The 15,993-nt window shown below is 39.8% G+C and overlaps 1 protein-coding gene across 2 annotated transcripts in view; it reads left to right on the top strand.

Moving 5' to 3' along the window:
- suclg2 (succinate-CoA ligase GDP-forming subunit beta) overlaps window positions 1–15,993 on the top strand; it is a 94,597-nt gene that overhangs the window by 4,772 nt on the left and 73,832 nt on the right. The gene's annotated exons all lie outside the window — the stretch shown is intronic.

Raw genomic sequence — 15,993 nt, 5'->3', positions numbered from 1 at the left:
TGAGACATTCTCAGTTGTAGCAGTAACTGTACAAACTTTGGTTTGATTGATCTCTTCAAAATATAAAGACAGGTTTTTACTGAACTTCATGAAGATGTTTTTCAAACTGTATATTTAAGGAGTCATGCACATATATTTCACATTTACTTTTTCATGTTGGAAAACACTACATAACATTGTCTGTGCAGACAACCTGCACAACCAGTTGTGTTGTCATCAGAAAATGATGTCACTTCGTTTTGGAAGAAAGGACATTTTATTCCTCTAAAAACATGTTTTCTTGATTCCTTTCTCTCACATCTTTACATCTCTTCCTCACATCTTTCTGTAAGATAAGAGGCAAGTAATGGGAATCAGGAGACATTTGAAATGAGAAGCTTTCATTGGCTGTCTGAAATCACTTCCTCATTCACTGCTCTCTATATATTTTACACCTAGTATTTCCCTCAGTAGGGAGCAGTATATTGAGATTTCGCTCACTTACCATTGTCATTTTACATCGTCACTAACTGCTGTAGAGCATTCCAACCATAATTTTCTCATCTGTACAATGAAGAGGATTGCATTGTGGGATTTAAGTAGAAAGTACATGCCATAGACACTACTTTTTATATTGCATTGTAGATTTTTTTTGAGGATGCTATATAGTGTATAGGCTTATACGCTCAGCATTTGGACATCACTAAAAAATAAAAACACTGTACAGTATAGTGTGTAGTGCATGGCTTTGGACAGAGCTGTTGTCTACACACATCTAGCCGCTGTACTCTGTTGACACAGATCGAGACGTTTTAGCTGTCAAAATGTAGTTCAGTAGCCTAGTTTGTTTACTCCCCACCCCCGACAAGGACGCCATGATAATTGTTAAAGTAGTAAAAACATGTTAAATGAACTGTTCTTCTTTATGAAACATTAAATAGACAGTTAGGCACATGATGATATCAGTGAATCACTTCTGAAGTATAAGTTGATTGCCATTGATGGCATAGTGATTTGTGAGTTGAAATTAGACTCCAGATAGGTGCTTTCTATGTTTATGTGTTGGGGAACTTTGACATAGTTACACATCCTTGTGCTGCCGTCTTATTATTACATTATCTTTCCTTAAGACTCGACACCTTTGACTACACCCTTTCTTATTAACTATGCTAATTACTGAAATCCCTATCTGTATAAACACCACAGTCAGTTTTTTATTTCTTAAGCCTGTCTGAAGGAGATTAGATGTGCTTTGCCTAAAGAACTGCCAGTGATGCAGATCTCACTGATCTAAATCCTGGGGCCACGCGCTACTGCTCCCGCTTCTCTCAGCTCCTCTTTGTACTCCTGGCTCTCTAACAGACACATGTCATTTCTCTCTCGACCTTTAGCTTTCAAGAGACAAGTGGTTACAATAATGAGAGCAAAAAGTACATCTTTTGTGCCTTACGTAATTTGTCCCTTTTTTGCTTTATGGCTCAATGGTCAAAATGAATTTTTACATAATCAGAGTGGTAGCTTGGACATCATCAGGTTTAATGAGGTTTACAAAGAAGTGTAGTAGAGTTAAAAACATCATTCTTTAGCAGATTAAATAGAAAAATTTGATATAAATAGACTAAATATATATGTACTTAACAGTTTAACTGCAGCCAATTAACCTACACTGTTATGCTTGTGAGGACAAATCATTATGCTTTTGTTAAAGCTACCTTTATTTGTGATTGTTTTCAGAAGTATTTGTTACATTTCTTGGAATTCTCTTTTCATCCTGATGGCACTGAATATATTAAATACACAGACGGCATAAATGAAAAATTCGTCATTTGTGGCAGCAGCAGGGCTGAAAATCGCCTAACCAGTAGTTTTACTTGTTCCAAGCAAAACCATTGGATGTCCTATGAGCCTGTCAACCTACTTTCTGCTTTTTGCCTTCACTGGATCTTTCTGTAATAAAATGCTGAAGGTCTGAGCTCATCACTTTGGGTTGCCAACTTTTAATTAGTGTATTAGAATTTCTGAAGAAACCAGAGCAGAAAACAAAGCTACACCACTGTCCTGATAGGTCGCTGTCCGCTCTGTTTGTTGAGGAGCTGAGCCCTGCACCCCAACACAGAGAAGTTGTTCCCCAAACAGCAAACCTATATTTTCTGATCCACTAATCTCACTTATTTAGTACTCACTTTGAGAACTAATAAAATACTCTGATCTGTACGCCAAAATAACCTTTCACATTAGAAAACTGATTTTAACTTTTTTTTTTGTACATGGCTGGCTTTAAGTGAAAGAATGTGATTCACAATGGGCTGCTTATGCAGAAAATCCACATCCAACTCTGCTTCTTTGCCTCCTCCATTTTCCCTACTATGTGTCACCTCTGTTATGGCTTACTACAGTGCCTGTGTAATTGCATGACAGTCTGTATTTATGAGTTGTGACTAAGTAGCAAACTGCCACCTCATTAGCAGAAAAATATTCTATTGGAATCAGAATGGCAATGATTTTGATAGTTGCTCTGAGTACTGCTCTCTAATTCAGGCTATGCTCATGGAAGTGGACGCTATAAAGTTCCCCTTTAAATTGTTCCTGGGTGGTTTGCTAAATTGAAGGGGGAGAGAGAGTTCATAACCTGAAAGGGAACAAATCGATTACTGTACATAGAACAGGTGAACTGGCAATCTGTTAACTTTTTAAACATTTGATAATGCCCCTAAGGAACATTTTGGCTTTATTAACTCTGCACTCATTTGTCATCACTAATTAGGCAGTGCCATTTCAGACGGGTTAGGGTCTGGTCAGGTAATGAGGATTTAACCTCACCAGACTTCACTGGATACCAGCTTACAATATGAGATATTCATATTGTAAAGTGGTATCCACAGAAGTCTGGTTAAGTAATGAATGTGGCAATTGTATCCACACTGTAAAGTGGTAATTGTATCCACTTTACATGGTATCCACATTGTAAAGTGGATACAGTTACCACTTTACAATTGTAAAGTGGTAGTTGTGTCCACTGTACAATGTGGATTCCATGTGAAGTGAATGTAAAGTGGACACAATTACCACTTTACAATTGTAGAGTGGAAATAAAGTGGATACAGTTACCACTTTACAAAACGAGATATTCAGTGCATCCAGAAACTAATAAATTATTATTTAAAATTGTTATTTTAATCAATATTGAGTAGATAGAGATTCTAGCTGTGCTGGAGACTCTGTGATTCTGTACCTGTAGACTTTAGTGCTGTGAGCTAAATGCTAATGTCAGCATCGTACCATGATAATACTGACACAGATTGCCCCGGACTGTCAGGATTGGCAATAGAACTTCAGCTAGCATTATCACAAACATCGGCACCCCACAGGGATGTGTCCTCAGTCCCATCCTCTACACCCTGTTCACCCACAACTGTGTCGCCTCCCACAAAGACATCACCATCCTGAAGTTCGCGGACGACACCGCAGTGATAGGTCACATCACTGGCGGGGATGAAACAGCCTACAGGAGGGAGGTGGCCAGTCTGGTGTCATGGTGCAAGGACAATAATCTCAGCCTCAGCACGGACAAGACGAAGGATATGATAGTGGACATGAGGAAGGAGAGGAGAACTCATCGGCCACTGTTCATCCGGGGACATGAAGTGGAGAGAGTGAGCAGCTTCAAATACCTGGGCGTCCACATCAGTGAGGACCTCACTTGGACACTTAATACCACACAGCTGGTCAAGGAGGCCCAACGACGGCTGTACTTCCTGAGGAGGCTGAGGAGGTTTGGCATGTTGCCTAGGATACGCTGCAACTTCTACAGCTGCATTGTCAAGAGCATCTTGACCAGCTGCATCACTGTCTGATATGGCAGCAGTACTGATATGGACCGCAAACACCTGCAGAGAGTGGTAAAGACTGTGGAGAAGATCACCAGGACTCCACTGCCCTCTCTGCAGAGCATTTACCACCGCAGGGTGCGTAGGAAAGCTGCCTCCATCCTCAAAGATACCATCCACCTCCAGCATGGACTGTTCAATTCCTACCCCCTGGCTGGAGGTTCAGAAGTGTGAAATGCAGGACCACTAGACTGAAAAACTCTTTCTTTCCCTCTGCCATCAGGCTCCTAAACAGCTGAGGAGTTTATTACCAGGAAATATGTGTTGTACTCTGTACCTTCTCACTTTGCACATGCATAATTGCACATGACTGTTGACTGCTGCACATGCTGCTCCCATGCAGCATACATTCTCTTTTTATATTCTTATATAATTTTATTATATTGCTGCATTTGCTGCTTAAAGTGCCTTAGATCTTGTGTTACTTATTTATCTACTTTATATTTCACATGTATTTTTGTGCCATTGATGTGGACGGCAAAGTAAGAATTTCATGGTACAGGGAAACACGTTTCCTAACTGTGCATATGACAAACACTTTGACCTCGATCATTTATATTGTTTGCCATATTCAATGTCTTATCACTGTTATCACTAATTATCACTAAATACAAAGTACAGCTGAAGACGGTGGTAATTAGTTTTGTAAGATATTTGATCATAAAAGTATAGAACAATGAGCAATTCATCCAATAATTGGAAATATTTCATTAGGGAGTGATGGACTGATGGATTGGTGATTGAATGTACTGTCAGACTGTTATTGTCATTCATAGTAGTGATGGGCAGATGAAGCTTCATGAAGCAATGAAGCCTTTCATCCAATTGGTTCACTCCAGCGCAAAGCTTCTTGAAGCTTCATTTGCTCTAGTAGGGCATCTACTGGATGCAACAATATCAGTTGGCATGAATTTGAAGTGTGTGGCATTTTGCAGAAAGCCTGTGAATAAAACTGTCAGCAAAATAAAGAAGTATGCAAAACATATATATTGTAGTGATGGCAGTATACTGTGTATATATATATACTGGCAGTATGGAAAATGATTATTTGGAAATGATGAAAAAGGAAATGATTATTTACAGTGAGGTGAGGGTGGTTGGGGTATGGACAATGATTGTGCTTTTGTAACGTTGAGGTATGGCCAGTGATTATGGTTTAGGGGACACATCATTGGTTTTTATTTAAAAACAACAGTTTCTCCACTGTGGCAGGTCTTAGGCGATTTCTTTTTCTCCATCAAACACCCACATTTTGAATGGAGCCTGAGGGGTTTATATCGCTGTCAAAACTCGCGACAAAATCCGAACCACTTCCTGAATCAGTCACGTGGTACAGCCGGGCAGCGAGGCTTCGGACGTCATCATTTTCAGCTCCTCACCTAAATGACGCAAGCCTCGATACGCGCATCGCGGAAACGCCCCCTCCCCTACTCGGCACACGCTTAGAAGCCTCGAAGCGTGTGCCTTGAAAGGCCATGTTTATTAGTTTCTTGAAATGTCTGTTATTGTCATTGCTACTCTTCTTTTTCTGCTGCACATGCTATGTGGTGGTTGTGCTTTTTTGCCATTTTTTGGGATCACTTAAGGTGGGCCATTTTCAATTATAGGCTGGGAATACCCCATTGTCATTAGAATGACAGTCATAAGGAGGATGGTCAGGGCCATAAAAGAATCTCAACAGCCATTTCCAAACCTCCCCTGATTGGAGCCTGTAAGCTTCTCATCCTGTACTTAAAGGAAGGCCATGCAGGCCACATGAGTACAGATTTGGAATATGCCTGCTTAAATGGTGCTTTAGCCTCAGTAGTGCCGAAACAAGAGACCTTTCTTTCTTTCTTAGGAGTCAATTCTGGATTGACATATTGAAATTTTCTCTTAATGGAGCCGCCCTGTGTTTAGCCTTTGAGACTTGTCAGTGATGATATGTGAATGAGATGGTGTCTACTGCTCAAGGTACTATGTACTCTGAATCCCTGCTGTTCAGTTACTGCCTTAATGCAGCTCATCATTGTGCTTGTGAAAGCTTGATCTGTATTCATAATTTATAAACCACCATGAAAAAAAAACTCAAAGGTATTTTGTTACTTTTTATTGACATATTAAGGATGGTAACTGATGAAGGTGTACTATAAGGTATTGACTGACTCATGCAGCAGCAGCAGCAGCAGCCCCCTTTGCAAGCTTTGCATCTTTGCACTTTTCAACATGTCTGCTGTACTTCATTTAGCAGAACACCAGGTACCATCCCAGAGGAAAGACTTACTTCTGCAGCTCAGGAGACAAAATTGTGATTCTCATTTCAGTCTCATTTTAGTTTCTATTTCGTCTGATGTGTTTCTGATATGTTTCTCTTAAAATTCACTAGGAGAAATAGGTGAGATGACAATGAGAGACAGGAATCATTCTTGAGATATACAGTAAAAGAGATAACCTTGCTAAACTTGTCTCGGTGTTAATACCTCTTTTTTTTCTTGTAGAAGAAAATGAGCATTACTAAAGCAACCATGGAGCAATATGTGGGTCTATACATCTAGAAAGATTTATATATTGTGGCGAGCACAGAGTTGGTAGGAAATGATGATAGTTTCTCCATCATTGGCAGCACCCTTTTATTTTAGCAGAGCCGCAGGAAATGCCATGGAACCAGTAGGACAACACAAACACACAACAAGGGCAGGGCATGAGTTACAGCAGCAGATACACTTAGGGTGACAGGTAAGAATAACTACACAAGACTAATCAAATACAGTACAGGGTGAAATAATAAAGGTCTACTGCTGAAACTTGCACAACAACAAGGAAAATAACAGAACCATGTAAACATGAGCAATATCACTGGAAGAAATGCAGTGTTTACCCAATGGGGCATGCTGGGAAATCAGGTAAAGATATTGGTGAGATTAAAAAACAAAACAAACAAAACAATTTAAGTCTGGATGAGAATTCAGCAAGTCCTTCCAGGGAGCTCTTTGTGTGCTCTGTCTGAGCTTAGCATGAGACGTGTGAAATGGGCTGGGATGAGAACAGGCCGAGTTTACAGAGAGAGCTCTGATTTCTCTGCCGGAGGCGCACAAGTTCAGAAAATCTGCGAGTTTTTTAGAGCTTGATGAGATCTCCTTTCAAACTTATAAAGAAGTTCAGATTTTGAGTGTGTGTGTGTTTTTTTTTTTTCTTTTGTTTTGGAGGAAAAATAAAGAGACGAGAACAATAAGCCGTAGTCTCATTTTGGTTTCACACAGACATCATAGTTGTCTAGGAGAAATAAATGAAACATTTTTGAGATCTCGCTTCTAAATTTCCTTTCCCCTGGTATAGGTTGTCATACTGATGTCACATAAAGCCCCTTAGGTCATGCATTTGAACACGCACAGGTTATTGCAGTACCTTTGGTTCACCCTACATTACAGTGCTATACAACAGCAGTTTCCTTATAAATACTGAGTTGAACAAACACTTAGTAAGGAACATGTAATAGTTTCATGTTTTTTGCAAGGCTAGTTTGCATACATATTAGCAGGACTGCTGCAAGTAATGATCGTTTCCAATGGGCTGTCAATTTTCTATCTTACCAGTATTTTCAACTTTCTTCAGAGATAAAAACCAACAGTGAATTGCCTCTACTCAATGTTTATGTTCATCAGTCTGTTGGTCCTGGATTAGTTTATTCGTTTGTGCCATAGACCTCTGTTGTTGCTCAGAAACGATTAAAAACACATCAGGGGAGCACGCCGCCACACTGGGCGACGTTTTCTCATTACAAAGTACAAGACCCACTTATTTGTTAAAAATATCCACAGATACCATGCATGTGGAGTTGACTCTTGCTTACTTCAGAAGTCTGTAGAAAATTATGGCCATACCAAGTCTTTGTGGCAACAGTTTTAGTTTGTGTTTTGTATTGATGAAACGTCACCCAGCGCAGCGTGTTTCTCTGAATGTTTTTAATTGTTTTTGAACAACAGTGGAGGTTTATGGCAAAGACAAGTAAGCTAATCCTGGTTGGAGATTGACAGAAATTAACCACGAGCAAAGGCAAATCATTCTTGGTTTTAGTCTGTGTGGGGAGTGTTGAGAATACTGTTAATATCAAAAATGACCTGCCTTACCCTTTAATCTAGGGGGAGTTTATCCCAGCTGACAGTGGGCGAGAGGTGGGGTCCACCCTGGACAGGTTGCCAGTCTGTCATAGAGCTGACATGTAGACAAACAACCACACACACACACCCGCAACTATGGGAAATTTAGAATCACCAGTCAACCTAAGCTGCATGGCTTTGGACTGTGGGAGGAAGCCGGAGTACCTGGAGAGAACCCACACAGGCACAGGGAGAACACACTCCAGGTCAGCCTGGGCTGGAACCCAGAACCTTCTTTCTATGAGGCGACAGTGCTAATCACTGTGCCGCTGTGTCGCCTTATTGAATTTATGACTTTACTAAATGAGCCAAGGTTAGGTTGTTAAAACCGAAGTGCAGACATCCTTCCTTAGATTATTAGCCTGTGTTCAGAGATGATGTTCCCTTAGTGTTACCAGCTGCCAGGGCAGAATCACATCTTTACTCACTATTGGCTGGATCCTGTCACTTCAGTTCCAGAAACAAATGCACTTTGTGACCTGTGATTTCAACCCTTTGAATTTTTGAGTAACAAATAGATGAGCAGTTCATTGACTGCCTGCTGTTTATGGGCCTGATCAAAGGTGATTGCCAACTTTGTAACCTCTCCCTGTAAATTAAGGCTTGTGGCTCCAGTAAGCTTCCAAGGGACCTAGAACTGCTCTGTCACAAGGTGACTTTTTGACATGGTTCCATTCTCTCATAGTGGTAAAGACAACTGCCTTAAATTAGCCCTAGGATATTGACTCCTTAAGTTTAACACAAGGGCAAATGACAAAGTAGTGGCATGTCTTGAAATGACTTTGCAAAGTGCCAACATCAGACATCCCCTGTCTTTGATGACACTTCTCACAAGGAGCATAGTGTGACATTGTGCATGCTGCTCTCAGTCAGCCAGAGACTGGACAGTTTTGACCCTGTTTGGAGAAGCCCTGATGTCGCATGGTACTGTGCTGAATGCCATATGGACCGGCGAGTGTTAGGGGAGTAGCGTTGTATCTCCTAAGATTTTGCCCTTCAATGCCACTCGTGGATCAGTACAGCTGCGTCAAGGACTTGGCAGTCTGATGCAGCTGCTGCAGTAGCACTGTCTGTCCTCTGTGTCTTTGTGTGAGGGCACAGCCGCTCTGAGTGCTGTGTGAATAGAGCAGCCGTATGGTGACATAGTTTATTCAGCACATTTCAATGTCCTAGCTATTCCTTTGTTCTTTTTTTAACTTATGCTTGTCAACACAATTTAATTTTAGGAAATGTCTCTGTGAATTATTGTCCTGAGGTTTGTTTATCAACTTTTCTCCTATAAACTTTGCATTCATCCTAACATTTTTCCTCCACATCGTTTGTGGTCAAATCGGGTCATTGTGCTGCATAAAATTTTTGTCATATTGTTGTGGTTGAAAATATTGGCATCCTTTCATAAATAAAGTCACAATTATCTTTAATCTAAGTTGAGATTGACCAAAGCTTCTGGTAAGTGCCATAAAGTCGAACAGAGTTAGCATTTTTGCACTTCTGGTTCCCTTGTCCCTGGTCATTTAAAAAAAAGAAAAAGTTACTTTTTGTTAGATGCCTATGGTTAACAGCTTCAAAATAGTTTGACATTTTATTCTATTACATAATAAAATTCATCAGTAAACTCATGATTTTTCTTTTAAGCTTTTACATGTCTTAAAAAAGGTGGTTGCTAACATGTGGCTAAATGAGAGTACAGAGGCGGTACGTCCAAGCATGTACTGTGGTTTCATTTTCACTATGGCAATGTACAATATTTCCATGTAAATTTTATTCTATATATGCATGTGCACGGACATATCCCAGGCAGCCCCCCTCCACGCATGTCAATGAACCTTCTCCGTGTTTAACTGTTAGGATACTGTGCTTTTCTTTGAAGAGTATATATACAAATTAACCAAACGCTCTAACTTTGTCTCATCTGGCCATTCTCTGAAGGTTTCGACTTGTTCAGGTGTGTTTTGCCAGACTCCAACCTTTTTAATTCTTCAGTTCCTCAACAAAAATGCAGGGGTGCCAATACTTTTGGCCCATTTTTTTTAAACATTACATTAGTTGTTAATACAGTTCTGAGTTCTGCTAACAAAATGACAGGGCAGCATTAAGTCTTTTAAAAATACAGTATAGGCTATTAAACTTCTGCTTCAAGAGACAAAATATGCTGACAGCAAACTTTATAGGTTGCATGAATTTGTATGAACATATTTTACATGTTTTTTTTTCTTCTGCAAAACCAAAATATCTAACTGTTTAAAGGCAATTTGCATTACTTAAACCTTATCATAGAATCTTCCACTGCTTACTAGTTAAAGTGTTGAGGTCACATTTTTATACTTTATTAAATTAAATTTCTTTGGGACCTTCAATCGAGCCTATATCCATCAAAACACATTAGAAGAAGTTGCACAACAGCTCTCTAGTGCACTTCTGTATTTCTTGGATGCTGACTTTGGTTTACTGGAAATAAACTCAGGCATCTTTATTGTCTTGTATTCAGAGTCACACTTGTCTGCACCTTGTTGCATCAATGTTCTGATCAAAACATTTGTCAAAAGCACCATTAAGAACTAACTGAAACTAGGAGTTGTGTTTTTGTCTTTAAGCAAAAAGCCATTCTCTAAGAAAGGATAGAAGTATTATCTCTGCTACAATGTATTGCTTTGACATTTTGTGATTACCCGTTGAATGTCATGACTTTTGCTGTAAGCTTGCTGATAGCAAAGCGCTTTCACATATTCCTCAAGATGACTTAAGCTTCTTTCTCCTTTGGCAAGTTTGAATTTTGTCATAAAAGTTTTTACCCTACCTTCTCATTAGAAGCAAAATGCAGTTGCAAAGATGGAAAACAATGGAGGCCATCAGGGTTGTTACTAAAGTGTTGGAAGTTTAATGCCATGTGCCTTCATTGGCTTTTTTTCATGGCTGTTCTTTACCTCCTGGAAATTCACATGCCTGACCTAAAGGGAAGCTGGGTCCATGTTTTGTGGGCCTTTTGGACAACCAGCCCAGTGTGTTTCCTCACAGTCGATGATTTGATTTCTGCTCATATCCATAAGTCACTGGGGAATATACAGTAGCTGTTTATCATTGTCACCTCCCCCAGTGTTTCATGTCATTGTGTCCCACTTCTCTTCACTTGGGTGCGTTCAGGAGAACGATCCTGAGTGCTTTTGTGTGTAGAAGAGTTGGCTGTAAATACTTTAGGGCTCATGTCGGAGCATACAACGTTGTCTCTTCCCCAACATGCACGGCACATCCCATGTGTGTCTATTCCTGTCTTCTTTGTGTGACTGTATTAAGAATAAGCAGAGCAGTAGCCGGGTGGAAGGACTGAGTAGAGCTGTCTCTAGAGTGCCGCTGATGATAATTACTGTAGAGAGAGTGTCTCGGGGGGACCGCGGGCCAGCTGCCTGCTTGCCTGCCTGCCTTCCTGCCGTGGTCTTTCCGCAACTTAATGCTTTCTTCCAGGGTAGACGTGGGACTACAAGTCACTGAAACCATAACTGTGGTCACGATTAGTCTAAGGATTTTGGAGTTTCTTTTTATTCTAGCTTGTATCTATTATTAAAATGGCAAATTGATCTTTAGGTTATTATAATTCCTTGATTACAGAGTTGCACAATTAGAGGAGCTGCTGGTTATGAAATGTTTTTGTAACACTGTAAACTCCCTGTGCTTTTCTTTTCGTTTAATGTTTTCCTGTTGCTTCATCCATATACCTCAACATTGCAATATGGGAGTCTCCTTGATAATTTCATACTCTAGGTCTATGATATGGCCAATTTATTTTGTCTCATATTTGCTTCTGTAGTCAGGGTTTGTTGGACACTATAGTAAGCCAGATGGCATGATTACTACAGTACCCATGAGCCCCAGCTGACATCACTGTGGAGATGAAGCCAGTCAGGTGTGCAAATAAGAGCTACTGCAAATTTGGAGTGGCTTGTCATTGCAAAACACTAATCAGTGAATTCCACTAACTTCGCCCTGTTTAACTGTTGAATGTATTACTGGGCTTCTACAAAGTGTATTCTTTAGCCTCAGATTACTGTTAATATGAAACAGAATTTAAAGCTGTGTGACCGGGTGTTTCGTACAAAAATGCTCAGTGAGAATCGGATTTCTTCCTGCTGTTGCAAGTCACTGCTCATTAATAACTGAAATTCTGGCATCATGACGCCTTCAGAGCACACTGAAGAAATGCCACACTCACAGGAGAATAAGTGATTCACACATACAGTAGGTGAAGTTTAAAATGTTAATTAATACTAATCAGCCATGCCATTATTCAGATCATCGATAATGAAAACAGCATTTAGAGCAAAGTAATTTTACAAAATATAAAGATAATTAGTTTATTATTCATCATTTATCTCATGAATGATACATTTCCACTTGTATGTTCTCGTTATCATCCATATTTGTTTGCTCACAAAAAAAGGTGACTGTCCAACTAAGTGCCAATTAGAGCCCTTTGAACATAGCAGAAAAAAACAATTACATGCATCAGATATGCTGAATATAAATGATGACTCAAAAGTTATGGCATATTAAAAATCACCAAGTAACAATTTCATTTTGTTTCTGATTAGATTTTTCTCCTGCATTCCCATTGCATTCTGTGCCTGTTGGCCTAGTGAAGCAGTGCACTTTGCTTTAGTTAGTTAGCTGGGGAGCTCAGCTGTCACAGAGGAAAACTGTCTTCAGCTTCACAATATAAAGTAAAAACAAGAACGTTGGACATGTGATTATAACCACATTAAAACAACAATATTAACTTGAGGGGTAGTTATAAATGGAATATGTGTACAGGGCTAGATTTAAAGACTTTATGATTACCAGTTAAATTTGTCACAGAGTTTTGGTGACTTGCCATCGCCCGTAGAGCCTCCCTGAAGGTAAAATCTCTACAAGGTGGAGAAAGGATCACCTGTTATCCGAAGAACATAATTATTTCTATGTAGGTATTACTCATCACCCATCATTTCTATAATGACTAGTTATTGTATGTACCACGATTAAAATCATAAACTTATTTATGGTGGTTGAAGATAAAGACAACAAACAAAAGTTGTGTGTCTATAGCAAGTTAATAACTCAAACTAGGCTACACTGACCACAGCGGTGAACAGCATAATGAACCAGCTATGTATCAGTCAGGTAGCAGAAATTTACTGTTTTTAAATGTGCTTATAAATAAATGGACTTGACAGAAAAGATCTATTTAAATAAAGAGGATTTCAATAGTGTGATTGCTGAATCAGCAATCACTGATAAAGTTTAGATGATTATTATCACTATTTTATTATGAATACGTATGTACACTTATCAGTAACATTATAGGCAACACATTAACATCAGCACACAGTTGTAAAGTAAAAATACCTCACTGCCATGTAGGCTATATACTGTATGAAGGTATATTGGCGTGCCAAGCAAACGCCATATTTGACACAGATTGTCTATGGGTCTGGTACATACCGAAATATGCCCCAGGTTCCTTTCCATTCTCTGGTGTTTTGCCCAAGGTAACTGTCAGTGCCTGGAGGGACACCTCCAGTCCCACTTGAGCTGATATTTTGGGAAGTCTGTGTAGCTCTTTTCCATCCTTATCCTGCCCCCTTCCTTAGCGAGGCGACAGAGATATTTCAATTGATATTTATTGGGTTGAGTAGTAGGTAGGGTTAACAGCATATTCACAGGGTTGCTTCTCTACAAAAGTGTGTCCTAATTTTGGTGGTTTTTTGTCATTTTAGACTATGGCAGTGGCTTTCAGGCCACATTGTTGTCATTCACCAGTTTTAGGGTATTCTCCCATGTTTGTCCATGTTTCCCATTTGAGTGTGGTCACTCGAATAATGTTCATTTTATTTAAGAGGCAATGAATGTTTTTTATGGTCCCAGCCTAGTTTTGACTTTCCTCTATTGGCAAATATGATTTCACTTCTGCTTGCAATGGATCTTTTGTAATCAAATGCACCACAGTTACCAAGCTTTTGTACATCTGAGAATTTTGTTTTAACTCTGTATTTAAAGTGCATTAAGAATTCCCAGAATTGTTATAAATAATAGTTTGATGAAAGTGGTAATACTGGAGCATACAGCAGACGGGGGAAGCAGAAACTGCGCTGTTACTGATGAATTGTTGTCTCCAACACTAAGTTGTACAAGTTTCACTTGTCAAAACTTGGACCAGCAGAGTTGAGACTGACTGTGACTAGTGGCATTGCCGATATATTGTCCTGTGTGTCCATATGCTGTCCACATTTTACCAACATCTGATCACAGTGCAGGCTTGATCATATTTTGATGTGTTTTGGGTCTTTGGATTTAAGATTCAGTCTGAATGGTTAGATGTGCCATTTAATATGTCTCGGAGTGATGTGATGATACATCTGTTGAAAAGATGTTTTACCTGGTTCTGTGGCAGACACTACTTCTGCCAATTCCTTTAGTCAAATATAGACCAAAAGCTGGACTGACAGGTGGAGAGGTGCACCCATGCAGCAGCGGTGATCCTCCTAAGGCAAACAGTTTGAAACAGCAAGTGAAGTGGATATTTTGAGAGAGGAGGCCAGACAGATGTGTGACAGCAGTCAAATGAGTCCACAAAGAAGAGAAAACATGTTCTGCAGCTTGATTTGTTAAGGCTGTGTGGACATGTTCCACTAAAATGGACGTAGGAGTGGACACCAGGCAGAAGAAGAGGGAATGCTCAAGGTTATACACACTACGTTTTGTTCAGCAACAGACAGATTCATTTTGTTCAAATCCTCTTTGGTTTTCCTAAATTCTCTTCTAATTAGAGATGCACCGATTGATCAGCTGGAGATCGGAATTGGCTGATTTTAGCTTGACTGGCCATGACTGGTGACAGTCTGAGATATCCAGTTGTGTGCTGGTCATATTTAGAAGCATGATGGTGCACGGAATGTTGTGTGCATTTCACGATCTTTTCTATCCCGGGCACGTTCACTCACGTATCAGAACTAGCACTTGGTGGACAAAAAGTTCACAGAGGAGCCTACACAAACACCTTGGAGAAGGGAAAACTATCATCCAAAACTCTGACAGATGGCACACAATGAAATGCATGTGTATGCACAGTGGATCTAACCCATGATAAAACGCCAAATAAACACTACACACTTTTATAATGAACTGCAGGTTCAGTGGGATTGATGTAATTCTTCTGTTTCTCTTAGGCTACCTGTTGCACCTAATTACATTTGAATAACTACAAATATTGCGCTTCATATAATGAACTGCAGGTTCAGTGGGATTGCGCTTCATTTGTAGTTGAAGTACATATACAGTACATATTTACCTAAAAGCTGTTCTGTCATAATATTTATAGATAATCAGTCTATAATTAATAGATTAAACCTAACATGCTGCATGTGTGCTGCTTGAGCCCAGTGCCATGTTTTAGGTTGTGTGTTTTGTTTCCATATAAATGTATTTTTCCCACTGTCAAACACAGAACCAATTTGGAGCAGCAGGCTACTACTTTTAAAAACTGGAGATGGTTGTTAAGAGCAGAATATTGACTGTGCAGACTTAAGCACAGCTGGTGTTATGGAGCATTTGATTTTACTGTTGGGTGACAAATTAAAGGAAAAACCAATATCTCAGTAAGGTGTTGAGCCACCACGTGTTGCCAGAACAGTCTCAGTGCACATTGATTCTACAAGTCTCTGAATTCTACTGGAGGGATGACCACCATTCTTCTAAAACAGCTTCCCTCGTGTGGTGTTTTGATGATGGTGGTGGAGACGCTGTATAATCCTTCGCTCCAACATCTCCCATAGGTTGAGATCTGGGGACTGTGAAGGCGTGGCATATGATTCACATCATTTTCACCAAACCATTTAGTGGCCCCTCATGCCCTATGGATGTGAGCATAGTCAATGTGGAGGAGACCACTCTTTTATTCAGGTTTTGCCTTTAATTTGTCACCTGTTTTCATAATTTATTACTTACCAGATGTTGGCACTATA

The sequence above is a fragment of the Monopterus albus genome, unplaced genomic scaffold (assembly GCF_001952655.1).
Source record: "Monopterus albus unplaced genomic scaffold, M_albus_1.0 scaffold18.1, whole genome shotgun sequence".
Classification (NCBI taxonomy): Eukaryota; Metazoa; Chordata; class Actinopteri; order Synbranchiformes; family Synbranchidae; genus Monopterus; species Monopterus albus.
This window is presented reverse-complemented; position numbering and strand designations above follow the sequence as displayed.